This window comes from Ovis canadensis, chromosome 1 (assembly GCF_042477335.2).
Source record: "Ovis canadensis isolate MfBH-ARS-UI-01 breed Bighorn chromosome 1, ARS-UI_OviCan_v2, whole genome shotgun sequence".
Taxonomy (NCBI): Eukaryota; Metazoa; Chordata; class Mammalia; order Artiodactyla; family Bovidae; genus Ovis; species Ovis canadensis.
Window position 1 is genome coordinate 38029782 of NC_091245.1, and position 27994 is coordinate 38057775.

Consider the following 27994-nt stretch of genomic DNA (forward strand, 5'->3'; position numbering starts at 1 on the left):
AGTCTGGAAAGGTGGCAGATAAGGAAACGATTGCAGTAGAGGGGATGATAGTATGATGGAGGGAGGTGAAGCTAAGATAGAGGGAAGAATGGAGTGTCATGGAAGTGCTTACCCGGGGCTTCAGGTGCAGTCAGAGTTGGTTGGGTGAATGAGTGATGGGGTGTCCAGGGAGAACAGCAGAATTTTCAAAGTGAGGATTGAGAATGGTGAGTTCAGCAAACTACCAAGTCAAGGGTGACCAGAACATAGGCTGTGAGAAGTGGAAAGAGCTGTAATAGGCAGACAGACAGAGTCCAAATCAGGAAGGACCCTCTAGGCCACATGACAGCCTTTATGCATCCTTGGGTCACTGAGATCATTTAATCTAAGCAGTTTTGTGATTGTTTTTGTCCTTTAAAGAAGCCCCTATAATAGTGGAGTAAGAACAAAATTTCTGTCTGCCCTAGTGTCCAAAATATGCTGACATTCCCCTTGGGAATCAGTTTGCGAGTTAAATGGGAATAGAGAAGGGTAATAAACCTACTAATTGTGAGTAAGGAGGGCTAGAGTAAGATTGAAAACACAATAGCTCCCTCCGAAGAGGGACATGTGGGTGAACCATCCAGATAAGACTCCTGACCTCTCAGGTTGTACAGTCTGGAGTCAGCATGAGAGCCTCCAGGAGGAAGGAAAGATGGATGAGTGAGGTCCAAGGAGCCTGGAACCGTCGCTCACCCCTCTGACATCTCAAGATTCCAGGTCACATTGCTTGTTGTCGTAGGTATTATGTTTTTTCTTAGAGATGGAAGAGGGAGTCAGTTATGAATTGTGCTGAAAAAACAAGTATTTTTCTATTCTTTGGTTCACTTCTGGAAGCTGGATTAAGAGAACTTCCGTAAACCCTCCAGAATCTGTTCACCCCCAGGTGTCTTCATCTCAGTAAAAACCTTCACATCCATCTAGTAGACTTCCCAGGTGGTGCTAGTGGTAAAGAACCCGCCTGCCAATGCAGGAGACTTAAGAGATTAAGGTACAATCTCTGGGTCGGGAAGATCCCCTGGAGAAGGGCATGGCAACCCACTGCAGTATTCTTGCAGGGAGAATCCCATGGACAGAGGAGCCTGGTGGTGGACTACAATCCAGAGAGTTGCACAGAGTTGGACACTACTGAAGCGACTTAGCACACATCCATCTGGCAGGCAAAATAAAGACCTTAGAAGTCACCCTAAAATCTAAGCCACCCACCAGAACTGTTGACTCTGCTCCTAATGCATGTCTGTAGGATGCTCGCTTTGTTCTGTCTCCAAAGCCATCAGCCTGTTTCTGGCCATCATCATTTTTGCCTGGAGATACTTCTAACTGCTCTTCCAGTTTTTCAGTCTCTCAATGTTCATTTCGTACTCTGTAGAATCCAATAACCTTCTTGAAATGTTCATAGGTCCTTGTAACCACTTCCCCACCCCTGCTTCAAACCCTTCGTCGACCTCAGGATAAATTCAGCTTCTCTTAACATGTCCTAGGATGATCTGTTCTCATCAGCATTTCCCTTGCTGTTGCAACTGCTCTTTCAGTTCCTCTTGACCCAAGTTCCCCACCCAGGACCTGCACTCAAGTTCTTCTTTCCACTTTTGTGCCTAACTCCTCCTCCTCCTTCAGCTCCAGGTGTGGTGACTCCTCAGAAGGCCATTCAAAACACCACAGTAACCTAAAACTCCTTGTCCTTCTGGTATTATTATTTTCATATCAGTACTTGGTTCTTTGCCTTCATTACACGTAGACAATTGTGTATTCATTTGTGTGTTTTTTTGTTTGTTTGTTTACTGTATGGCTCCCCCACTAGATGGCAAGTGGGAAAACAGAGACTGTTTCCCACTCCCCAGTTCTACAAGGGTGTCATTAGCCATTGCAGTCACTGGCCAACAGTGCACCCTGAGAGGAATTAAGGATGAAGAACAGGATGGGTAACTCTGAGCTTTGGAAACAAGCCCCTTAGAAAATTAGATACATTTTAGGGAAAAACTATGCAATATTTACGAACCTTTCTATCTTCACAAACATACAAAAGCGCTAAAATCATTGACTGAGATATCTGTCCCTCATGACTGGCAGTAACCTTTTGCTGAGAGGTATGCTTGACTGCACATGTTCCCTAGCCAAGATTGTATTTATTCTGGCCTCTTCCCCTTCCTCTTTGGAGCAGTGCCTCAGAGCTATTTGAGGAACAACTCTTCACAGACTATACTCCTCAGCAAAGTCCCAGAATAAAATGGAAACTTGCAACTCTTATGCTGTGTGTCTTTCTTTAAGTTGACCCAAGCTTTGTGAAGACAGGGACCATGACTATCTTTCTGACTATTGTATATCCATCCAGCTCTTTACACATTGCTTGCCATGCAGTAGTTGCTCGATTAATATTAGTTGAAAGTATGCTTCCCTGGTGGCTCAGACAGTAAAGAATCTGCCTGCCATGCGGGACACCTAGGTTTGATCCCTGGATCAGGAAGATCCCCTGGAGAAGGAAATGGCAACTCACTCCAGTATTCTTGCCTGAAGAACCCCATGGACAGAGGAGCATGGAGGGCTACAGTCCATGGGGTCACAAAGAGTTGGACACAGCTGAAGCGACAGAGCACAGTAGCACACAATTATTTAAATCCTTCTTGATTCTCCAAAGTTATAATTCTTCCTTCATTGATATTACAGAGAGACATTAATGTTTAGTGGTTATGTGCATGGACTTTGGAGCAGGAACATCTAGATTCAAATCCTGGCTCTTAGAACTCTGGGCAAAGTTACACTGCTTTAGTGTCTCCATGGACTGATACCTACCTTATAGGATAGCATAACATAGGATGATTACATGAATTGACATAGATGTACAAGCACCAGTGCTTGGCCCATAGTAAAAATGAACTATTATGACTATATACGTACTTTGTGCATTGCTTTATTAATGCAAACATCGCTTCTTTTTGCCATTATTTTCATACCTATATCATTGTCTAGGTCATGAATTAGATTGTTGCTTACTTCCTACTCCTGAAGTCTCAAACAGTGCCTGATCAAGTCGGCATTCAATAAATATAAACTTAACAAGGCATATTACATCCTATTCAATTATAACTCTCCTATTATGGAAACTCTTCATTAAAATTAGATTAATAATGGATAATAAATCATCAAAATTTAAGATACTTTTTGTTTTAACCTGCAAGGAAGAAAAAAGGAAAACAAAGAACACAAGTAAGAAAGTATACAGGGGGAGGAAAGAACTCTTGGGTTGCAAAATTCTATTAAACATTTAGAAGGACAGATTTTATGATTCTAATTAGAGACTATCATGTTTGTAGAGAAATTGACTCCTGTCATCTATGCGATTCCATGTTTTTGTACATTCTGCCTAAAATGTATTAAATCAGGCAACAGTGAGCCAGTAATATTATCATGAATCAATCCAAACCATAATCTTTTCTAGTGTACCCTAAAGGAATAATCAAAGTTGTACACAAAGATGAATGTAAATGGATGGTCATACAAATACCACACTATGATACACAAAAAATAGCCTACAGATCTTCCATAAGCCAAGTGGGGACAATTAAACATGACATGGCACAGAGTAACCCAGGGGAAAATGTTGCAGCTAGTTCAAAGCATATTTTCAAAGAAATTTTTGTACTGGGTACACAAAATTAAAAGGCACCAAAATAAGATTATAAACTGGTTTTTATTTGGGATTATATGTGATTTTAAGTTCCATAGTTTCATCTCTAATATATTTGCACTTTCTAAACTTTTATGCTTTAGGAAAAAGTGCTTCTGTTTTTACTTTGTGATGCCATGTGGCTTGTGGGATCTTAGTTCCCCAACCAGGGTTCAAACTCTGGCCACTCAGCAGGGAAAGTGCTGAGTCCTAGCCACTGGACCACCTGGGGATTTCCAAAAGTTTGTCTCTTTTTCAACCATGAAATGATTTTAAACAGTCATTATTCATTTTACAATTTGGCATTCATCACATTATTTTTACTGTTTCTCAAGAGTGTAGTCCATAAACAGTTTACATCAGTATTCTGGTGCAGGCAGGTATACACTTAGGAATCAAAATCTGCCTTTTCATCTAATTACACAGGTGAGTCTTCACTGAACACATGTTAAAGTTCACAAAGTTTCAGATTTAGCAGCTAGAAGAGAAAAACCTGCACTTGACATTAAAGAACTATAAATGGAGTACAACCTTAAGAAATTGTGAATCACTATATTGTACACTTGTAACTTATATAGCATTGTACATCAACATATTTCCATATAAAAAGTTTTTTTAAAAGAATAGTCTAAAAAAGTTACACACACACATGGCCAGAAGATGGAGCAGGTTTTCTGTTTACCTGATCCATGTCTTCAGAATGAAATCTTGTTCAAAATAAATTGCTTGATCTCATTACATAAATCCAAGTAAGCGTCCTCATCCTGAAATGAGAAATTAGAATCTTTAATATGGGATGGGATTAGGCATCCTTTTTCATAGGACTACTCTCCTCTAGAAGTGTAGTCCATGAACAGTTTACAGAAAAAGAGTAGTAGATTATAATATGGCCCAGAACTGTACCTCACTCCAAAGTAAAGCTCTAACCAATCCCTTGTTTTACCTTAGCTTCAAAGTCAAGGCCAGTTGTTAGGAAAACATCGTGGAATTTAGGAACAGCGGGAATGGAAAAAAAAAAAAAGGGACAGGGTCTCTAGTCCTAGGCAGGTAGAGATGATGTAACAGACTCTCTAAACTGTTCTCTTCTTTTGCCTCCACTCTAAGTCCTGGCATCAGAGGCAGAGCCCACCATCTTGGCACCTCCAATGAACAGGAGTTAAGTAGTTAATGGGAGCACAGCACCAACAACAGTTGCAAAATGCCTTGTCCCTGAGGAAGCAGCCCCCTATGACCGCTTCCAAGAAACCCTTCCAAGAAACTTGCCCAGACCTCCCCTGCAAGTGTGACTGACAGCATTTTCTACCATTCATAGAACTTTTGCTTGCCTTTATCTTTTCAATCAGCATGTTGTGTTAAAAACAATCTATTTATAAGATCTGTCTTTCTCGGAGATACTAGAGTATGAGCTACCAGCCATAGGCTATTAAGTACTGCTTTCCTACCTGTCAGCCATAGACTGGGGAGAAAATTGTTCACAATGGCAGTAAATATAATTGCTACTCAGGGATAATATTAACCAAAAGAAAAGAAAATGTGTAAGACCTATTTGAGAAAAAGGGATGCCAAAATTTTAAACAAATTATAATAGCAATATTAATAGTAAATGGTTTACCATCTTCTTCTTGCTTAGTCGCTCAGTTGTGTCTGACTCTTTGTGACCCTTTGAACTGTAGCCCACCAAGCTCCTCTGTCCATTAGATTTTTTAGGCAAGAGTACTGGAGTGGGTTGCCATTCCCTTCTCCAGGAGATCTTCCTGACCCAGGGATTGAAACTGCTTCTCCTGTGTCTTCTACATTGCAGGCTAATTCTTTACCCACTGAGCCAAATGATTTACCATAGCACCATTCTGAGCATTTTTCCATATTTTGCTTCATTTAATCAACAATCCATGAGATTGGTACCACAATACTTCTCATTTTACAGGAAACGAAGGTATAAAAAGTAACTTGCCAGATGAGATTTTATCTTCATTGCTGGAAAGGTATATGCATATATATCTTCCCCAATTGGTTTTAAAATATTTAACTCAAAGCTTATGAAAATCCCTGAACAAGGAAGTTTCACTGTTGTAAAAGGTCCATATTTTATGTAAGCGCTTAAGTTCTTGAAAAAATCCTAAAGAACGTTCATCCAGTGTTGAAGCTACCTTTGATTCTTTATACTTTCAGGTATTTAACAAACTTGTTGCAATATGCATGTAGTGCTGAATTTTAAGCATTGTGAAAGACATTTTACCTGAATTATCTTAAATTCTCCCAATATGATGAGGTAGGTACTATTTTGCCTTCATAGATTTTAAAAATGGAAGCACAGAGAAGCCTGCTCACTACTTTAGGTCACACAGCTGGTAAAGTGGTGGTTTCAACTCAACAGCCTAAATCTAGATGGATAAGTGCCTTAATAGCAGAAATCCCAGGGTGCTGGGACTCAGAAGGGTTCCTAATTCAGGCTAAAGAGTCAAACAAGGCTTCCTCTTGTTTGATGGTCATCAAAGAAAAGTGCTTCCGCATAGTATGTACACACTAACTTTTTGACAAATAAGTTGATTAACCTAGCAAAGTGGGTAGAATTAGGGTGAGGAAGGGCATCTCAAGTAGAGTAAGTCTTAGCTCCAAATCCAACCTGGACTTCATTTCAAGATTCTGGTGCTGGAAGTCTAGGAATGACTCTCCTTTTGGGGCCTAGTGTATCCTGGCAGGTGCCAGAGGTGCCAACTTGATAATCAAGCTGGAAACAGGCCAAATCTTCTATGCTGACAGTCCAGACAAGGCTGAAGAGCTGGTAAGACTCAAAGAGGAACTGGTGCCAGGCAAGAAGCCCAGTGCAAGGCTCAGCCTGTTTGCTCAAACCCCCTGGTTAGCTCATCTACTGTTTCCAAAGTTATTTCCCTAGGATCATTCTGAACCAAGTAGGGACCTAAGGGGCAGTGGTTTTCAAATACCTTTTGCTCGTATTCCTCACAAAACATGTTTTTACGTTCATATCTAAAATTTTTGAATCATAAGTTTAAATAGTTTCAAAAGATATATTTTTTCTAGTGTGTTTTTTTTCTTTTCTTTTCTTTTCTTTCTTTTTTTTTTTTTAATGTTCTGAACATACCTTCATTGTGTTTTTGTCAAAAACGGGTTTAGTTCATCTGGATTATGGAAAGTATTCTTATAAACAAATTGGCAATGCCAATCTCATCCGACAAATCATACTTTCTATTTTCTTAACTTTTTAAAAAAATTAATTATTTATTTTGGCTTCACTGAGTCTTCATTGCTGCTTGCAGACTTTATCTTCTTTGCACGGGCTTCGCGTTGCAGTGGCTTCTCTTGTTGTGGAACACAGGCTCTAGACCCACAGGCTTCAGCTGTTGCTGCACTGTGGTCTCAGTAGTTGTGGTCTCAGTAGTTGTGGTCTCTTGGCTCATGGGCTCTAGAGCTTCAGGTTCAGTAGGTGCAGCTCACAGGGTTAATTACCCCACACCCTGTAGTATCCTCCCAGACCAGGGATCGAACCCATGTGCCCTGAACTGGCAGGCACACTCCCAACCACTGGACTACTAAAGAAGTCCCAGACAAATCATACTTTCTATCAGGAAACTTAGACTTCACATTTTAGTTCAAATAATGATGTTGATGTACATCTTGGGAATATGTATCTTACTTCTGATTCTCAGTCCAATAGAGACAGAGATGGAGGGAGAGAGGGAAGGATGAGTGGATACATAAAGGGATGTATGTATGAATAGATATGTGGATAGCGGGATGAATGGATGAGTGAATGGACGGATGGGATGGAGACGTTTGTTGCCTGGATAAGATGAAGTACCTCTTTCAATATTTCTTATGGAAGCCTCTAAGCTGGGCATGTTAGGAATTCCTACTGAGGAGCAGGTAGTCTCAACCAGACTTTTATACCAGGATGAAATGCTCCCATAGTGAATCTAGTGATCATTTGATAAAGAGGGAAGAGAAAGATTGAGCAAGAGATAGGGGAAGGTCATACCTCAGTCATCTTCTCAGGCATATCATGTGGAAGCTGAGATACTGGAAACCAAGCCTTTTAAAGGCTTGGTTTAATCAAAACTAAGGCTTTTATTCAGGAGCAACAGTGTGTGGGCTGAGGGGCTGTGGTGCTGTGATCTTGTCCTCAACTTTTCCTCCCTCATGCTCTTGCACAGACTCAAAACTGAGAATGTGCAAAGCCACAGAGAAAATGGTAGGAAATTCACCATGGCTGTTGCTGGAAAGAGCAATTCATAAATGTGCTGGTCTCTTTTTAACCTTCCAGTTTGGCTTCATATTGTATCTTGTGTAGGCTTCTATTCCTGAATGCTGGCTAAAATTCATAAGCTTAACCTACTGGCCTCAAAAATACTGGGTAGTTGCCATATATATCTACATCTTTATAATAATTGGCTGTGTGCTTTTATTTATTTATTTTAAATTGACATGATGAGGACCTCACCACACAACTCCATTCATACAATCACAGAAAAAATACCAAGAAGAAACCACCTCAGCATCAAGAGCTAATTCTTATCAATGGAACTGATGTATCAAAAATTCTTTTCTTTATTTCAAATATTCTTTCTTATAGCCAAGGGACTTTGCAACAAAAACTGAATGCAAGCATGTGAGCATTAAGCATTTATAAGTTTTTGGTATTATAATGTTGGCCATAATTAATTCAACTCTCTCTTTTTGAGGTATAAAACAATATAAACTGAACTTTTGAGATTAAGTACCATTAATATTATAAATGTTCTCAAATATGAGTTATAAATGATGTTATAATGTGATTTCTTTTGTTTTGTGATTCCTACTTTGTGTGAAACTTGTAGGACTGTAAGCTGTGTTAAAGATTGTAAGCCTCAGTGGCCAGGGTGAACGTCTATAATTTTTGTCTTGGAAAGTTGGCTGGAGGACTGAAGCTGTCTTAGAGGGATAGGCTAAGAGAAGTCAGATGAGTGGCACAAGTCACTGGAGCAGGAGAAGCAACTGATGAGTAAGGTCCCGTCCCCAGGGGTAAATGTTATTCCTTAAAATGAGACGCGTCACTGAGGACCTGACCACCTGCTGAGAGCTGCTGCAGACTGACACTGTCAGAGGCCCTGGGAGCAGAGGCCCACTTCCCACTCACACTGTCTGGAGACCCACTGCAGACAGCAGACCACTGCTCCTGCCGACATGTCTCCTGCCCAGATTTCTCCTTGGAGAGGTTCCCTACCCTCTTCTATATTCCCAACTTCGACTAACATGTCTTGCATGCTAATTGCTTGCAATAAACAGAGTGATTTGTGAACTGAATATTGGCCATGTTTTATTTATCTCCAAGCCATGATGTGTGCCTGTACTTACTGCTGGGCCCTGTGACAAACATTGGGAACTTTCACTGAACCAAACTTGGGTCTGCTTGCCTGCGTGTAGTAAAGCCAATTTACTGACCCTGGGTTATGGTAAAGAAAAGTATAGGGCACCAAGCAAGGAACCCAAGGTAGCTAGTGCACAAAATGCTTGAACTCCCTGATGGGTTTCTAGAAAGCGGTTTATCTTGGAAAGCATTTTAAAAGCCCAGGTGAGGGAGTGGAGTCCCAGGGTATGTGATCAACTTGGGCACAAGTTTCTGGTTGATTGATGGTGAGATAACAGGACAGTGTCACTTTATCAATCCTCAGGCTCCAACAGATCTAGGGGCTATGTGCTCATGGGCATCAAATAGTGAATTTCTTCTGTTTGGCAGAGGTTTTAGCATCTGTGAAGCAGCTCAGGAAATGTGCAGCAAATACTATTGTCTAGGTGCTTCAGAGAGGAACCAAAGCAGAGGATGGGGAGGGCTCTGTCCCAGGAAGGCTGCATAGAGTCTAGTGTGATTACAGAGCCATGGAGAGAAAAAGAGGCAGACATTCCAGGGAACTGGGAATGATTAAATGTGGAGATGGAAGAAAAGAGGGAAGTCAAGGTTGACTCCTGGGGTCATGGCAGGAAAACTTAGCAATAAGTGGTGCCTTCATCTCCTTGAGAGGCTGGAATCCTGGCAGTGGGGTAAGGGTGGAGCACAGAGGTGCCCGAGAATCAGAGCTGGAGGTAGAACTCTGTGGTTATGGATTGGAAATCAGCAGTGACTTCTGGGCTGCATGAAATATCCTGAGGAAAACCGCTAGACCATTCAGGTATGACCTTAATCAAATCCCTTATGATTATACAGTGGAAGTGAGAAATAGATTTAAGGGCCCAGATCTGATAGATAGAGTGCCTGATGAACTATGGACGGAGGTTCGTGACATTGTACAGGGGACAGGGATCAAGACCATCCCCATGGAAAAGAAATGCAAAAAAGCAAAATGGCTGTCTGGGGAGGCCTTACAAATAGCTGTGAACAGAAGAGAAGTGAAAAGCAAAGGAGATAAGGAAAGATATAAGCATCTGAATGCAGAGTTCCAAAGAATAGCAAGGAGAGATAAGAAAGCCTTCCTCAGTGATCAAAGCAAAGAAATAAAGGAAAAAAAAGAAAAAACAGAATGGGAAAGACTAGAGATCTCTTCAAGAAAATTAGAGACACCAAGGGAACATTTCATGCAAAGATGGGCTCGATAAAGGACAGAAATGGTATGGACCTAACAGAAGCAGAAGATATTAAGAAGAGGTGGCAAGAATACACAGAAAAACTATACAAAAAGGGTCTGCACGACCCAGATAATCACAATGGTGTGATTACTCATCTAGAGCCAGACATCTTGGAAAGTGAAGTCAAGTGGGCCTTAGAAAGCATTGCTACGAACAAAGCTAGTGGAGATGAAGGAATTCCAGTTGAGCTATTTCAAATCCTGGAAGATGATGCTGTGAAAGTGTTGCACTCAATATGCCAGCAAATTTGGAAAACTCAACAGAGGCCACAGGACTGGAAAAGGTCAGTTTTCATTCCAATCCCAAAGAAAGGCAATGCCAAAGAATGCTCAAACTACCACACAATTGCACTCATCTCACATGCTAGTAAAGTAATGCTCAAAATCCTCCAAGCCAGCCTTTAGCGATACGTGAACCATGAACTTCCTGATGTTCAAGCTGGTTTTAGAAAAGGCAGAGGAACCAGAGATCAAATTGCCAACATCTGCTGGATCACGGAAAAAGCAAGAGAGTTCCAGAAAAACATCTCTTTCTGCTTTATTGACTATGCCAAAGCCTTTGACTGTGTGGATCACAATAAACTGTGGACAATACTGAGAGAGATGGGAATACCAGACCACCTGACCTGCCTCTTGGGAAATCTGTATGCAGGTCAGGAAGCAACAGTTAGAACTGGACATGGAACAACAGACTGGTTCCAAATAGGAAAAGGAGTACGTCAAGGCTATATATTGTTACCCTGCTTATTTAACTTATATGCAGAGTACATCATGAGAAATGCTGGACTGGAAGAAACACAAGCTGGAATCAAGATTTTCAGGAGAAATATCAATAAGCTCAGATATGCAAATGACACCACTCTTATGGCAGAAAGTGAAGAGGAACTAAAAAGCCTCTTGATGAAAGTGAAAGAGGAGAGTGAAAAAGTTGGCTTAAAGCTGAACATTCGGAAAATGAAGATCATGGCATCTGGTCCCATCACTTCATGGGAAATAGATGAGGAAAAAGTGGGAACAGTGTCAGACTTTACTTTGTTGGGCTCCAGATCACTGCAGATGGTGACTGTAGCCATGAAATTAAAAAATGCTTACTCCTTGGAAGAAAAGTTATGACCAACCTAGATAGCATATTCAAAAGCAGAGACATTACTTTGGCATCTAAGGTCCGTCTAGTCAAGGATATGGTTTTTCCAGTGGTCAGGTATGGATGTGAGAGTTGGACTGTGAAGAAGGCTGAATGCCGAAGAATTGATGTTTTTGAACTGTGGTGTTGGAGATGACTCTTGAGAGTCCCTTGGCCTGCAAGGAGATCCAACCAGTCCATTCTGAAGGAGATCAACCCTGGGGTTTCTTTGGAAGGAATGATGCTAAAGCTGCAACTCCAGTACTTTGGCCACCTCATGCGAAGGGTTGACTCACTGGAAAAGACTGTGATGCTGGGAGGGATTGGGGGCAGGAGGAGAAGGGGATGGCAGAGGATGAGATGGCTGGATGGCATCACTGACTCAATGGACGTGAGTCTGAGTGAACTCCAGAAGTTGGTGATGGAGAGGGAGGCCTGGCGTGCTGCGATTCATGGGGTCGCAAAGAGTCGGACACGACTGAGCGACTGAACTGAACTGAACTGAAGAGGCAGCAAAGGGGTGGGATTGAAAAGGAATTGGTCCTAGAGATTTGCAAACTCTGCAAGGGGAAGGAGGAGCCAACAAAAGACTAGGTCAGCCCTCCAGCCTCCTTCCTCACTCTGCTCAGGGCTATGTCCTAGGGCTGGAGCCCCTCTCCAGGTAAGACTGGTAGAAGTGTGGGGCATGGGGTGGGTGCTGTCCTGGCCCCCTCGCTTTACGACCTGCTCTGTCTCTCACTGGCTCATGAGAAAGGCACCTTCCTAGGCCTCCGTTACTCTGAAATTGGGGATATTAAAATAGTAGTGCCACAAGAGGAGAAAATGGAGACCAGGAGGAAATGAGGAAAGACTAAAGTATTTGCTTTAAAGGTTGGGAGGTGAAATTGGCAGTGTCTTTGGAAGCAATGGTATAAGTGAGAGCTTTGGAGCTTAGGGACCCAGACTTTTGATTCTGTCTCTCCTAGTCCCTCGATGTGAGGGGTGAACTATATCCTCTATCTATTTCTTCAGAGTATTTCTGACTGGGGATAGATTTGGAAGTAGTCACTTTTTCTCCATTTCCTTCATTGTTAGAAGATTGATTTAAGTTCTTTTTCTAACAACCAAAGGAATAATGTTTACTGTTATGATCATATAAATTTAAGAACACACATAACTAGAAAAGTAACTTGCTTTTCCCCCTGAGTACAAAATGGGTTGCTTTTCTACTACTAAACCTTAAACTTTGAATTCTAGTAATATGTCATGTGATTTGCTTGAATTCCAGGCCCTGAGACACAGCTGCACAGGAGACCAAGTTCTGCTGTGCAGAAAACTCATCCTCCTTCCAGGACAAGGACCTCTGTGGGTGAGCAGTGGTAAAAAACACAATTCAGCCAATTTGAAGGTCAAATTGGGGAGCATCCCCTCTAGCAACTAGAAGGGACTAGCTCACAGACTTTCCACAAATGGAAGGTTTTTGATAAGAAGAAGGGTGGGGCAGGGAGCCCTTAGGGAAAGAAAAGATTAGTTTTAGGCCAGGACATCTTTTGAGGGAAAAGAATGGCAGTTTCATCATGCAGACAGCTTTTTCTTCTGGGTACAGGCTATGGAGAAGGCCCACAGGACAGATTATCTCCTTGGTGCCAATCAGAAAATTCCAATCCCGTTGGCTAAGATTACATTTCTGGGAAAGGTGGAAACTGCATGTAAGTCAAGTGTGGAGTCTAGGATTGGTGTCTGGGCTTTAACATAAGTGATGCCATTTTGGGCTTGTGGTTTTTCTTTAGCAGCAGCTAAGACTTGATAGTTGAGTGTCTTGGTAAATGGAGGAGTGGAGGGGGTGTGGGAGCACACATATTTTAGTGAATCAGGGAAACTGACCTTTTGGACTGATGAGGAATGAGTTTAGGGTGGGGATCCTTAACCTGGAGCTTTGGTGGTCTGATGTTATTAGTAGAACCATGACTTTGTCACCACTAGAAATCATAGCTTTTTTCATTTCATGTTACAGTTTTGCAGGTATTATGAAACACAGTCTTATACTTTGTCAAAATTCAAAATTAGTTTAGATCTGCCAATCTTGTTAAATAATAGGTTAAGAAGCTCACATATTCTGTATCTCAAATTATTATTTTGATAACTGTACCATGCTAAAATCCACTCAGATATGAATGAAAATTCCAGTCTTTCCTGCCAGAGATCCTAGACACCTTAAAATTCTACCCACTCTGGGTTCAGAACCCCTAAATCAATATGGACAGCAAGGTTTAAACACCGAGTCTGGAGCAAACTTGGCAAGGTTCAAGTCAGGCTTGGAGTGACATCAAAAGGGGTTTAGCACAGAAAGACTCAAGAAGCTTTTAATCCGTGAAGTAATGAGTGCTGATTTATGTTCTAAGGAACTTGCTCTAACAATATACAACAGGAGGGTGAACTCTGGAGACAGGAAACAAGAAAGACTAGAAATATTTGGCAATAAACACACCAAAGATATAGGGGAGGGGGAGGGCATAACTGTTTCAATGTGACATTTAATCGTTCTATTCCTACTCATCTTATGTGACAATATGCTATGTTAAGTAGTTCAAAATGGAGTAACAGTGGCCAATGTGAGCCTCCACGAAGACTGCTTTTAAACATCGGATGTTAGACTGAATATTTAAATGTGACATACTGAGTGTTAATATGGGTAAGGAATTTGTTTGCTAAGGGCCAAGGTTTGACTTCACTGGAACAGGAGCAACTGATGGAGACAAGATCACTTGGGGCTTAACTGTTACTCCCTATTACTCCTTAAAATGAGACCACTGAACTGAGCAGCTAGAAGGCTCTTGTCTGGGGACTGAGCCCATGCAGGTGGAGGCTCTGTGACTTCCTGCTCACACTAGTCCTGAGACTCATTTCCCAGGATGGAGTGGGAGGGGCACCACTCTTTCTTACTCACATGACTAACTTATGGTGCCTGCATGATTGTGTACAATGAATAGAGCAAATTGTAGGTTGAATTTGGCTCTGTTTCGCAGTCTTCAGTTCCAGACTCACCTGGCCTTCCTGAGAGACTGCGCCACCATAAACCAATTTCCTCTTAATCAGGGATGGAAAACAGCTTGTTTTGATTTGCATTTTCTTGGCTTGTGACTGCCATCATTTCATATGTTTGTTGTCTACCTGCATTTCTTTCATGCTGAATTAACTTTTCAGAACGGGTGCTTCCCACCCCCCGCCCCGAGTTTGCTGGCAGTTTTGTGGACTTCCTTTTAGCTAGAGACAGAACAGATCATATTCCCACCCCATTCTTTGTGACCACCCAGAGTTTGGCATTACTGTGTACTTTTCGGAGAAGGCAATAGCATCCCACTCCAGTACTCTTGCTTGGAAAATCCTATGGACAGAGGAGCCTGGTGAGCTGCAGTCCATGGGGTTGCACAGAGTCTGACACGACTGAACGACTTCCCTTTCACTTTTCACTTTCATGCATTGGAGAAAGAAATGGTAACCCACTCCAGTGTTCTTGCCTGGAGAATCCCAGGGACGGGGAGCCTGGTGGGCTGTCGTCTATGGGGTCGCACAGAGTCGGACACGACTGAAGTAACTTAGCAGTGTACTTTTCACATTTTAATTGCCTGAAAAGTCTAACAGTTCCTGCAGCTCCTTTGAAGGTGGAGAGGAGGGATATTTGGCCCAGCACTGGCCATCATCAGTTTTCTCCAACCATGGAACCAGTTTTGGTAACATTCCCCTGACTAATAAAATTGAGCATATTTTAATCAATTTACTGTCTATTCTAATTTCTATGGTTTTATAATGGGTTCATAATAGCCATGTTACCTGCAGCTTGTTTTTTCCTCTAACATATCCAGGACATCCTTAACCAGGGCATTGCATCTCTGGTGTAGTGTCCAGTAGCCACTCTGACTTCTCAGTGGGCACTGAGCTCCTTTGGCTCAATCCTTCTCTTATTAAAGGGCATTATTTTCTGAGTCTTTGTCATGAAAAACCCAGGACTGAACATTTTGTTAAGTCCTGGTTGTTTCACTCCTGGGATAGCTTTTCAAGGGGAGAGTATATGTTATTATTTCTGATTTTATTAGGTCTTCCAAGTTCCTAAAAAGTCATAACTATTCCCAGTTCAGATAGGCGATAGTGATGCCATTTTTTTACACTCTGCCCTCAACTCCTGGGCTTGGGCAGCTTACCATGTTTAGTACTCATTGCTTTCAATTCTCCTTTTTAAAAAATTTAGTTTATCAATTTACACAAAATTTTATTATAAGAAACATGAAGGATTTTTGTGGTGGTTTAGAATTTGTTATTGTCTTTTCTGCAAAGTACTTTCCTGTTTTAGCTTTTTTGCTGTTTACAACTCTTTAATGACAGTTGTCTGTTCTGTATTGTTAAATGGACTGTTCTGCACATGGACGCTATTTAAAATCTTGAACATTGTATTAATTTTTCTTTATATTCATCTGATGAAAATTATGTGTTTGTTTTTACCTTTTGGATCACTATTTGATTATTTTAGTTTTGCCATAATATCATTTATTTCAATTTTAAAAATTTATTACCCTACATTTGCAAATTTATCTTTTAATAGCCTCACATTGGGTCCTTTTTCATGCTCAGTTTTGTACACTGTAATTTTTTCTAAGGAAAATGCTTACTTGTGTTTTGATTTTATTCTTAACAGTTTTCTTTTAAATTTCTACTTTTATCTCAGCCTTTTGTCTTTTCTTCTCTTGGTTTTGATTTAGCCATGTTGTTTAGGGTACAAAGATATTTATATTTGTGCATTACCATAACTGAAAATTTTTCTTTGCTTCATTTCATACTTTTGACCTGAGTTATGTTTATTGGTCAGTGTTAGCTTCTTCATGCTTTAATTTTGTCAGCATTTATATGTACAATTTTGCTCTTATTTCCAGTTTTCTTTGGTGGTTTGCTTTAACACTATTTGTAGGACATATAGAGCCGTCTTGTTGCTGAACTGAACTTGATTTCACTCACCTGATGCACAGCAGCCAATCTACTGACACTGGGTCATAAGGAAAGTGCAACATCTATTTGCAGGGCACCAAGCAAGGAGAATAGGCAGCTAATGCTCAAAGGACCTGAACTCCTTGCTTGGTGCCCTGAAAATCAACACTGTACTTTTCCTTCACCAAGACATGGTGTCAATAGACTGAATTTGGTGCGAGTGAACCTAAGTTCAATCATGTAACAATTTTGGTGACCATGAAAAGACCATCACCCCAGGTGGGTGTCTTTGTGGCACATTGGCTCCTGGCAGGAGAGGGCTCTGAGATTCTGTCCAGCAGCTTCCTGAACACCTTTGTCTCAGGGACAACCCAGAGCATCTGCCACCAGTTGGGGGTCAATGGCCCTTGGTGCTTTCATGGTGAAGGAAACAAGACACTTACTTAAGACATTTCTGCTTAGTAGAAGGGCTCATGTATGATGACACCAAGATATTCATTTCGCCACTTGGCTCTGTCTGTGGTGGGATATTGATTTGTGGGATTTTCTGTATTGGACTAAGGAAACTGTAACCCTGAGAGATGCTTTGTGTTTGTGTGCTTGCTTGCTTTCTTATGTTTGATAGTACCAGCTGTGTACAACAAAGATGGGTAGTCAAGCTCTGCTCCATCTTGTAGCCCTTCAGGGTATATTTTGCAGAATTGGAAAATTTTTAGTTAAGCACCTCGGAAAAGGAGAAAAAATGGTATTCCATTGTAACACTGTTTAGCCTCAGGACATCTTAAGATCTGGAGAACACTGCTCCCTAATGGCTCTCTAAATTATAACACGGTCTTTGAACCAGAACTATTTTGTGAAAGGGGAGGAAAACAGGAGGATGCTTCTTATGTACAGCCCTTATGCTATTGATTCCTAGTGAGCCTATTTAGAGAAAAATGTAGCATGCATGGAATTGTGATACAGAAGAAATTTCCTCCAATAAGGAGACTTTAAAAGGTTTACCCTATTCTCAGGAATCAAGAGATGGGGAATTAATTCAACAAATAAATGCTTCTAGATATCCATCACAACTGCCTTTGTATGGTGGGCAAAATGAGGAAGCAGGGGCTGGAGCCATAGATCCCACAGTAGCCAATTCATTCTCACCTGCTCTGGCAGGAGCTGAGGAAGGAGAGGTTGTCTTCCTCTCATACCCAACACAGCTTCCATTTTGGTCAGGGAACCACTAGTGTTTATTCAGGGTGATTCCCACTGAGGCAGATTCACACTGGAGGAATAAATGCCCAAGATCATCCAGCAGGATTCATGTGGATCCACTCTCCCTTTTCAACCTCAGACATGTTGAATTGCAAAAATAATATGCCAACCTACTGGGATGACACTACCAGGATGGAAAATTCATTCTCTTTCATCTTTGCCAACCCAGTTGGGCTGATATCAAAGTTTGCTAACCACTCTGTTGGCTGAGGAAGAGAAGAGGATGGAACTATTGTGTTGACTAAAAAATTCATCTGTGTTTTTCTGTACAATGTTATGGAAAACCCTGAACAAACTTGTGAACCCAATGGAAAAGGCTAGAGAAGAGGTAGGTAGAATGCATGTTGCTGCCCCTGGCAAACCCGTCACAGCACCAGCAGCAAAAGCAATTCCCATCATAGATCCAGGCTGGAAGGAGAGTAACCTGGGAGATAAAGTTGGAATTGAGCATTACAAGGAGTGCATCATGATAGGGCTCCAAAAGGGAGAACCAATATTGGAAATTTCATAAGGTGCAAGGACTGTGCAAAGAGCCACAGGAAAACCCTGAGGTTTTGGAAGAGAATGTACAGGGCATATCTCCAATATGCAAATGTGGATCCAGATAATCCAGAGAATTTCAAATTAGTTAATCGGACTTTGTGACTTAGAGTGCCCCAGTTGCAGAAAACATAAGGACTTTTTGGCCTGTTGTTATGTCATTTGGTAGAAACTGCTTTCAGTGTTTTACAGTTGGGAGGGAATATAAGATGAAAAGAGACCCATGAAACGAAGCAGCAAAAGTCCCTTTTGGCAGTGACACTCAGTGGAGAAAGGGGAGACAAAAATTTGAGCAGAGAGTAACACCCAGAGAACCAAGAGAGTGAAGGGTGACCCACAGAAAAAAGCCCACCAATGAGACATGTAAAAGTGGGTTGGCAGCAGTCCTTACTTTAAGACAAGAAGGCAACTGAAAGAAAGTCTGCCTCAGCTTACAAAAGAAACTGGAAGAGGAGGAAAAAGCATTGTTCATGCTGGAAACAAGAGAGAGTGACAGAGGATTCTCTGAGGGGACTCTGCTTGGGGAAATAGTTTCCCATCAGGAGCCCTGGGTAACCCTTTTGTGGGAAATAGATTGTCTCTCTGACTGGTAGTGGAGCCACTTGCTCCGTTTAGAACAATGGATTCGCAAGGAGTTGGACCAAAGAGTTAGCCCAGAAAATCACCTTGACAAGAGGATTATCTAGAAAGCCTCTCCAAAAACTGTTTTTGCAATCCCCAGACTGTCAGACTGAGGCTCCTAATCTAAAACACAGCTTTTTTTTGTACATGCCAAAGTGCCCAGTTGCGTTGCTGGGGCAAGATTTTTTAATTAAATTAAATGCTAAAGTGACTTTCACCCCTAAAACACTGGATATAAAGGTACCACTGGAACAAGTTTGTGCCTTGCAGCTAGCCTTCCTGTCAAGGGATGGAGGAGTCACCACCAGCGTCCCTGAAGACATCTCACAGCAGGGATGCCTGGGAGCATGGGGTGATAGATGGGCAGGAAGAGTCTGGATGGCCATAGCAGTTAAGGTGAAACTGAAGCTGGACACTCAGGCTCTGAGTTTAAGGCAATATCCCTTAAAGGAGCAAGCAAAACAGGGATCCAGCCCAAGGCTGGATTGGCATTTTGAAATACTTGCTTATTGGATTCCCTCCGTCACTATATAATACTCCCATCCTGCCTTTAAGAAGCCTGGCACTGAGAACTACTGGTTTATAAATCAGATAGTGAAAGATATTCACCCTGTAGTCCCAAATCCCTATATTCTTCTGATCATCTTATCTGGAAACTTTCATTAGACTTAGCAGAGGTCTTTTTTCTGTGTTATTTTGAGTCCTGAATCCCAAGAGTTATTTGTATTTGTTGGGAAGATCTAGAAACCAAAGCAAGCAGCAATACTGCTGGGCAGTATTGCAAGGACTTAAAAACGCCTTCACGGTGTTCGGGAAAGTGCTAGCTAAAGATATAAGGGAGCTCCAGCTACAGGAGGGAGCTCTGCTTAGATTTGTGGATGATCCCTTCACAGTTGGCAATACAAAGAACACAGGTGAAAACACTGGGACTACTTTGAACTGTCTGGCCAAATGAGTCTATAAAATCTCTTGGAAAAAGGCCCAAATTTCCCAAACGTCAGTGAAATATCTGGGATCCAAACTGGGAAAAGGCCAAAGGAACTGGCTCCAGGACTGCCAAGAGACAGCAGCCAGGGTGTGGTGACCACTACCAAAGGCAGTTGCATCGGTTCCTGGAATGGCAAGATTCTGCTGCACTTGGATCGCCAGCTTAAGCTAATAGTTAAACAGTTGTATGAGACCCTAAAAGGGACTGACAATAATGCCTTAGTGGGAACTGGAGAATGTCAAGGGACTTTCCTAACAATGAAGAAAAAACTACGGAGTGCTCCTGTTCTGTGTTTGCCATATTTGAAAAAGTCACTTGATCCTTTTAAACATAAAAGACAGGTAGTGAGACTGGAGGGGCTTCCCTGGCAGCTCAGCTTGTACAGAATCCACCTAGAATACAGGAGACCTTGGTTCGAATCCTGGGTCTGGAAGATCCCCTGAAGAAGGGATAGGCTATCCACTCCAGTATTCTTGGGCTTCCCTGGTAGCTCAGATGGTAAAGAATTCTCCTTCGATGCAGGAGACCTGGGTTCGACCCCTGGGTTGGGAAGATTCTCTGGAGGAGGGCATGGCAACCCACTCCAGTATTCTTGCCTGGAGAATCCCAATGGGCAGAGGAGCCTGGTGGGCTACCGTTCATGGGGTCACAGAGAGTCAGATGACTGAGCGGCTAAGTACAGCACCGTGAGACTAGAGGTACTGACGCACAGTCGACGAAATGCCCAGTATCCTATTTCACAAAGGCTTTGGACAGTGTAATCCAGATGTATTTGAGAGTTATAGCTGCTACTCTAGATTTGTTGCAAGAAGCAGAGGAATTCACTCCAGGATAGCCAGCCATGGTGTGTACATCCCACGGTGTGTTGCCACTGTTGGGACAAAAGAGTGGATATTGTCTCACTTTAGACCACTTGGGAGGGTATCAGATAATTTTACTTGGTAATTCTAATGTGACCCCAAAGACTGTGTCCTCCTTGAATCCAGCCACTCTGCTCCCGACCCCTTTGGGTGGCCCAGAGGCACATGAATGATTATTGTCATATCATTGAGCAGGTGCTTGGATCTGATTATAATTCTTGCAGTGGTAACCTTGCAGGAGATCCTAGGAGTGGAAGCTTTGTCATCATGTATCTCTGCCCCAAAAGCTAAAATTATTGCCCTTACTTGACCTTTACATCTCAGTGAAGGTAAAAAATCAACGTCTATACTGACTCGAAATATGGCTTTTCAGTTATAAACATACATAGAGTAATTTGGAAAGAGAGATTGCTCACTTTTGAAAGAAAAGAAATCAAACATGCCAAAGAAATTTTGAAACTGTTAGACACAGTGCTCAAGCCAAAGGAAGTGGTAATTTGTTCATTGCCCAAGACATCCGAGATTTGACTATTTTGTTTTGAAAAGGAACAACATAGCTGACCAAGCTGCTAGAACAGCCTTCAGGACAAAGCGCCTTTGGTTATAGCCCTGTTAATTTAGCCCCACATACCCTAGTGGCTCAGACAGTAAAGAATCTGCCTGAAAGGCAGTAGACCCAGGTTTGATCCCTGGGTCAGGAAGATCCCCTGGAGAAAGGAATGGCTACCCACTCCAACATTGTTGCCTGGAGAATTCCATGGACAGAGAAGCCTAGTGGATGGGGTCAACAAAGAGTTGGACACAACTGAGCAGCTAACACACTTACACACTCACCTGAGAACCTCGAAATATCAGGAGAATGGGGATATGACCTTTCCCATTTAGGATCAAATGATAAATGACCAAGGAGTGGTTTTAATTCATGATTATCTAATGGAGAAAGTAACTGGAGCAATGTACATGAGCCCCCATTAATGGCATCCAGTGGATACAGGACTACATTGAAAGACCAAATATGCGAGGACAATTCAAAGAGTATTACAGAAGTGCATGCTTTGCACTAACACTAATTTCAAGATGAGGACTCCCCCATCCTGCACAGAGTCCAGGCTAGAGGGAAGTGCTTGAGAAAGATTGGCAAGTAGACTTTACAATCATGCCTAAAGTAAAAGGAAACTTTACTTACTAGTGATGGCAGGCACGTTTACAGTCTGCTTAGAATCATTCTCTTGCTGGATTGAAGAAGTTCCAGAAGTAGTAAAGGTCTTGCTCTATGAGATAATTCCTAGATTTGGGTTACCGAGCTCAATAAATTCAGAGTAATAAGAGAGGTATCTTAATTGCTAATGTGAATCAGTAGGTATATAAAAAATTTGGATTAAATGGAATTTGCATGCATTTTGGAGGCTACGATCAACTAGAAACATACTCTAAAGAGGAAGATAGCTAAAATCTGTCAAGAATTAACCTGGGAAAGAGTGTTACTCCTTGCATTGCTTAGAGTGGATCCTAGAAGTAGACGCCAATTGACTCCTTACGAAATACTGTATGCTCTATTCTAAGCAGTTTTATGATCAGGCATGTGATCAAAAGGTAAAAGAACTAGACACTGTAAGTTATGTGCGTATGCTGGGGTTAGTTTTAAATGCTATTTCTTTAAATGCTACTAGTAAAGTGATGTTTCCCACAGATGTCCCCCTCCAGCATTTTAGACCTGGAGACTGGGTGTTCCTAATAACATGGAAAGATGTATACCCAACAGCCAAATTCAGCCCTGGTGGGTGAGGACTTAGGTTCTACTACTTACTAACTCACTCTTCTGTTAAATTGACAGGAATCAAACCGTGGATCCATTGCATACGGGTGAAACTGGCTTCTGACCCAGCAACAAATTCATAGCCCTCAGAAGTTACAGAAAAGACAACAACAAAGCCAGCTGAAGCCAGTACTCCTTGCTGCAAGTCTGGACTAGGGCTTCAGTTAAAAACAGAGAAAGTATCTTAGATAACTAGTGAATGACTAGTGGCCATCCATTATAACATTTACAATTGACTAGAGCATTTTTCTGGTTTATTACTTGCTTTTATCCTTTTGTTTGCCACTTCATCTAATCATTTTACCTGTGATTATATCATAGTCAAGCAAATCTGTAATTTGTTGTGATACTGATAATAGGAGATACTTAAACCTTCCTTTATTTTAGTTTAAGCCTTGTGATAATAGGGTTAGTACCAAAGTTGAGCACCAGTGCTATTTTCCTATACAAGCTGTTGGCCCCAACTATAATGATGGCTCTTGTTTTCCTTTACTGTTTCATTCCACTGGTGTCTGCCACTTCCTGGAAGGAAGCTAGGTTATATCATAACAAAGCCAGAGGTGGGAATTTAAATGATTGTGTGAAGTGTCATTTGAAATCTCAAACCATCCATGAGCAATATATCCCATCGGTGGTTCCTGTAACAGATTTTGATACTGTTCCAGGCCCCATGACCTTCTATAATCATCCTCCTTCAGGTGTCACATGGCAAGTTCAGCTAACCAAGGGACATCACAGTATTCCAGTCCCTTGTTTCAACCTGTCTGAGGTAATTTCCATTGGAGGAAAAGTTACTACTGGTCCCCCTCGGTCCCTCAAATTTATTCTGAAGAAATGTGATGAACAAAATCCCCTGAAATGTACAATTGACAAATGTGTAAAGTCTAAAAATGACACTAATTTGTGTCAGAGAGCCAAACAAGTTGGGTATCACGTAAATGGACTATGGAAAGCTTGCAGTGGCTCTCACCCATGGCTTGATAACATAATCTCTGAACTCCCCCAAAATGAAAGAATCAATGACACTACCTTGGGAGGTATAACATGCTCCCCTCCAGGATATATCTTTGTCTGTGGCACAGGGAGTGACTCACCTACACGGGGATGGGCACATCGCTGTTTAGACAGCTGGCAAATGGAAGGGTCATGCCTACTGGGACATTTTAGGATCCCTTTTTCTGTGCACAGCCTTAAGAGCGTTACTTCCCTCTCTAACTCAAACCTGCGTCTTAGAAGAGAGATATCATCTGGGTATTAGGACAATATAGGACAAAGCATTTTTGGCAACCTCACACCGACTGCCAGAGTTTATATCAATAGAGATATGATTCATAATCTAGCTACCACAATTGGGAAATCTGCCAAATTGCTGAGGACACAGCTTAAAGTATTCCAGCCGAACAACTATCTTTGAACTCATGTGGTCCTAGATAATGGAATAGCCTGTGATTTCCTATTGGCAAAACAAGGAAAAGTATGTGCAGTGGCTCATACCACATGCTGTACATACATCAATACCTCTGGAGAAGTTGAAATCTGAATAAACTGGATAATTCAAAAGGCTACCTAGTTATAGGATGTACATAAATAGAATACACACCAAAAATTATTTTCCTGGTTGCCATCTGGAATACGGGGACTCTTTTGAGTACTGTTACAAAGTTCCATTGATCATCATCCGTTTGTAATAGGGTTATTAATTTTCAAATATTTGTTCAGATGGTATAACAAAGTGGTCAAAAAGAGAGATCATGTTTTCATGGTGCAAAATATTGACACTAGGCCTGGGACTCGAGAATTCTTTGAGAAGAAGGTCCAAGACTTTTGCTCCTCTAATCCTGGAGAATCAACGTCGCCCTTGTTCAGCAGGAAGTAGCCAGAGCGGTCATCGCCCCGTTCCCCTCTGGATTGAGGAGTATCAAAGAGCAGAGGGACCTGAAACTGAGCAGGACCCTGTAGGACCTTCCTGGGTACAATCCTCTCTTGTCGCTACGTCTTGTCTGTAGAAAAATCTTTAGATTTTTAAGTCTTCCCAGAGTTCTAAAGAGCAGACTCAAGCAGTTGATGATTATAGAAATGAGTAAATGTAGAAATAAAGGAAAAGCAATCAAGCTAGAAAAGTTTAACCATGAAACAGAGTCAACAAGACTCCTAGTTCTTCCTCAAGGCATACAGATAACAATCAGATGCAACATATTTTTGAGTTGTTTTACAGAGCCAGTACCACATGATGAAACCTGTTGACCTCAGCCAAGGTGACCCAAACAAATTGGAGCCAGAAGAATGATGATCAAGACGCCAGATATCACTTTGTTGCTTAACACCCAACCAATCAGAAGAATCCATGAGCTAATCACATGCTTAAGACCCTTACTCTTAATTTTAGTCTTTAAAAACCCTTGCCTGAAAGCCACTGAAGAGTTCAGGTCCTCTAAGCATTATTTGCCCATTCTCCTGCTTGGCATCCTGCAAATAAATATTGAACTTTACTTTACCACAACCCTATGTCAGTAGATTGACTTTGCTCATTTGGATAAGCAAACTCGAGTTTGGTTCAGTAATAACCTGTGTTTCTGTTGGGAGAGTTCAGTGGTTTTCTTTAATGATTTGGAGCACTTTCAAGCATAAAATAGGATAAACACTCATATCCATTAGCCAGATTCAGAACAAGCATATTCTTCATTTTTTTCATATATTTCTGCTCTTTTTTCTAAAATGCTGCTGCTGCTGCTAAGTCGTTTCAGTCGTGTCCAACTCTGTGTGACCCCATAGACGGCAGTCCACCAGGCTTCCCCGTCCCTGGGATTCACCAAGCAAGAACACTCGAGTAGGTTGCCATTTCCTTCCCCAATGCATGAAAGTAAATTCCAGACATGATGCCACTTCACCCTTAAAAACTTCAGTCTCTAAAAATATATGGGTGTTTTCTTTTAAAAAATCCAAAATTTTTGTCCCAGTTAATAATTTCATATTCTCTAATATTGAATACTCAGTCCATATTAAAAATTTCCTGCCCTTCTACAATTAGTTTATTCAAGCTAGGATCAAAATAAGGGGCACACAATTCTCTCCATTTGCTAAACTAGTACAGCTTCTCATTCCCCCAATCATTAAAACATGGAAGCACTGTTGAAGATTCTATCTGGCGGATTTTGCTGGTTGCTTCCTCATTGTTATTCAGTCACTCAGTCATGTCTGACTCTGTGTGACCTCATGGACTGCAGTGCACCAGACTTCTCTGCCCTTCTCTGGCTCCCAGAGTCTGCTCAGACTTATGTCCACTGAGTAGGTGATGCCATCCAACAATCTCATCCTCTATTGTCCCCTTCTCCTCCTGCCTTCAATCTTTCCCAACATCAGGGTCTCTTCCAATGAGTCAGCTCTTTGCATCCGGTGGTCAAAGTATTAGAGTTTCAGCATCAACCCCTCCAATGAATATTCAGGGTTGATTTCCTTTAGAATTGCCTAGTTTGATTTCCTTGCAGTGCAAGGAACTCTCAAGTGTCTTCTCCAGCACCACAGTTCAAAAGCATCAGTTCTTCCATGTTCAGCCTTCCTTATGGCCCAACTCTCACATCTGTACATGACTACTGGAAAAACCATAGCTTTGACTAGACAGACCTGCTCAGCCTTCCTTATGGTCCAACTCTCACATCTGTACATGACTACTGGACAAACCATAGCTTTGACTAGACAGACCTTTGGCAAAGTAATGTCTCTGCTTTTTAATATGCTGTCTAGGTTTGTCATGGCTTTTCTTTAAAGGAGGAAGCGTTTTTAAATTTCATGGCTGCAGTCACCGCCTGCAGTGATTTTGGAGCAAGAAAATAAAGTCACTGTTTCCTTTTTTTCCCCCATCTATTTGCCATGAAGTGATGGGACCAGACGCCATGATCTTCATTTTTTTAATGGTGAGTTTTAACTCAGCTTTTTCACTCTCCTCTTTCTCCATTATCAAGAGGTTCTTTAGATCCTCTTAGGTCCTCCTTTGATTCCTCATAGTAACCTTGATAACTTCAGATGTAGCTCCTGTTTTCAGTTTGTTTCATTAAGAAGGAAACAACGAGAGAAGGTGGTCACATCCTAGGTCTCAGGCAAGTCTCTGAAATAGGCAGCCAGGTGTGGATTCTTGGCTTCACACACAAAAAGTTCAAGAGCAAACATAGTAAAGTGAAAGCAAGTTTATTTAGAGAGATACATATTCCATAGACAGAATGTGGTTTGTCACAGACTTTGAGAGTGGCCATGGGAGAAATACACTCCACAGAGTGTGAGCCATCTCAGAAGGTGAGAGATCCCAAGATATATGAGTGATTAGTTTTTGTGGGCTGGGTAATATCATAGACTAATGAGTGAGATCTAAATCAAATCCCTTATGATTATACAGTGGAAGTGAGAAATAGATCTAAGGGACTAGATCTGATAAATAGAGTGTCTCATGAACTATGCACGGAGGTTCATGACATTGTACAGGAGACAAGGGATCAAGACCATCCATGGAAAAGAAATGCAAAACAGTAAAATGGCTGTCTGGGGAGGCCTTACAAATAGCTGTGAAAAGCAAAGGAGAAAAGGAGAGATATAAGCATCTGAATGCAGAGTTCCAAAGAATAGCAAGGATAGATAAGAAAGCCTCCCTCATCGATCAATGCAAAGAAATAGAGGAAAACAACAGAATGGGAAAGACGAGAGAGCTCTTCAAGAAAATTAGAGACACCAAGGGAACATTTCATGCAAAGATAGGCTTGATAAAGGACAGAAATGGTATAGACCTAACAGAAGAAGAAGTTAAGAAGGGGCTGCAAGAATACACAGAAGAACTGTACAAAAAAGATCTTCACGACCAAGATAATCATGATGGTGTGATCACTCACCTAGAGCCAGGCATCCCAGAATGTGAAGTCAAGTGGGCCTTAGAAAGCATTGCTAAGAACAAAGCTATTGAAGGTGACGGAATTCCAGTTGAGCTATTTCAAATCCTGAAACATGATGCTGTGAAAGTGCTGCACTCAATATGCCAGCAAATTTGGAAAGCTCAACAGTAGCCACAGGACTGGAAAAGGTCAGTTTTCATTCCAATCCCAAAGAAAGGCAATGCCAAGAATGCTCAGTTGCACTCATCTCACATGCTAGTAAAGTAATGATCAAAATTCTGCAAGCCAGGCTTCAGCAATACGTGAATCGTGAACTCCCAGATGTTCAAGCTGGTTTTAGAAAAGGCAGAGGAACCAGAGATCAAATTGCCAACATCCGCTGGATGATGGAAAAAGCAAGAGAATTCCAGAAAAACGTCTCTTTCTGCTTTATTGACTATGCCAAAGCCTTTGACTGTGTGGATCACAATAAACTGCGGACAATTCTGAAAGAGATGGGAATACCAGACCACCTGACCTGCCTCTTGAGAAACTGATATACAAGTCAGGAAGCAACAGTTAGAACTGGACATGGAACAACAGACTGGTTCCAAATAGGAAAAGGAGTACATCAAGGCTGTATATTGTCACCCTGCTTATTTAACTTATATGCAGAGTACATCA

The 27994-nt window shown here is 41.6% G+C and overlaps 1 long non-coding RNA gene across 1 annotated transcript; it reads left to right on the top strand.

The window, feature by feature from the left end:
* The first annotated feature begins 11226 nt into the window (after positions 1 to 11226).
* On the top strand, positions 11227 to 24957 carry LOC138442223 (uncharacterized). Its single transcript, XR_011257577.1, has 3 exons — positions 11227 to 12080; positions 12687 to 12767; positions 22476 to 24957. It is a non-coding gene; the product is annotated as an uncharacterized lncRNA (long non-coding RNA).
* The last annotated feature ends 3037 nt before the right edge of the window (positions 24958 to 27994 follow it).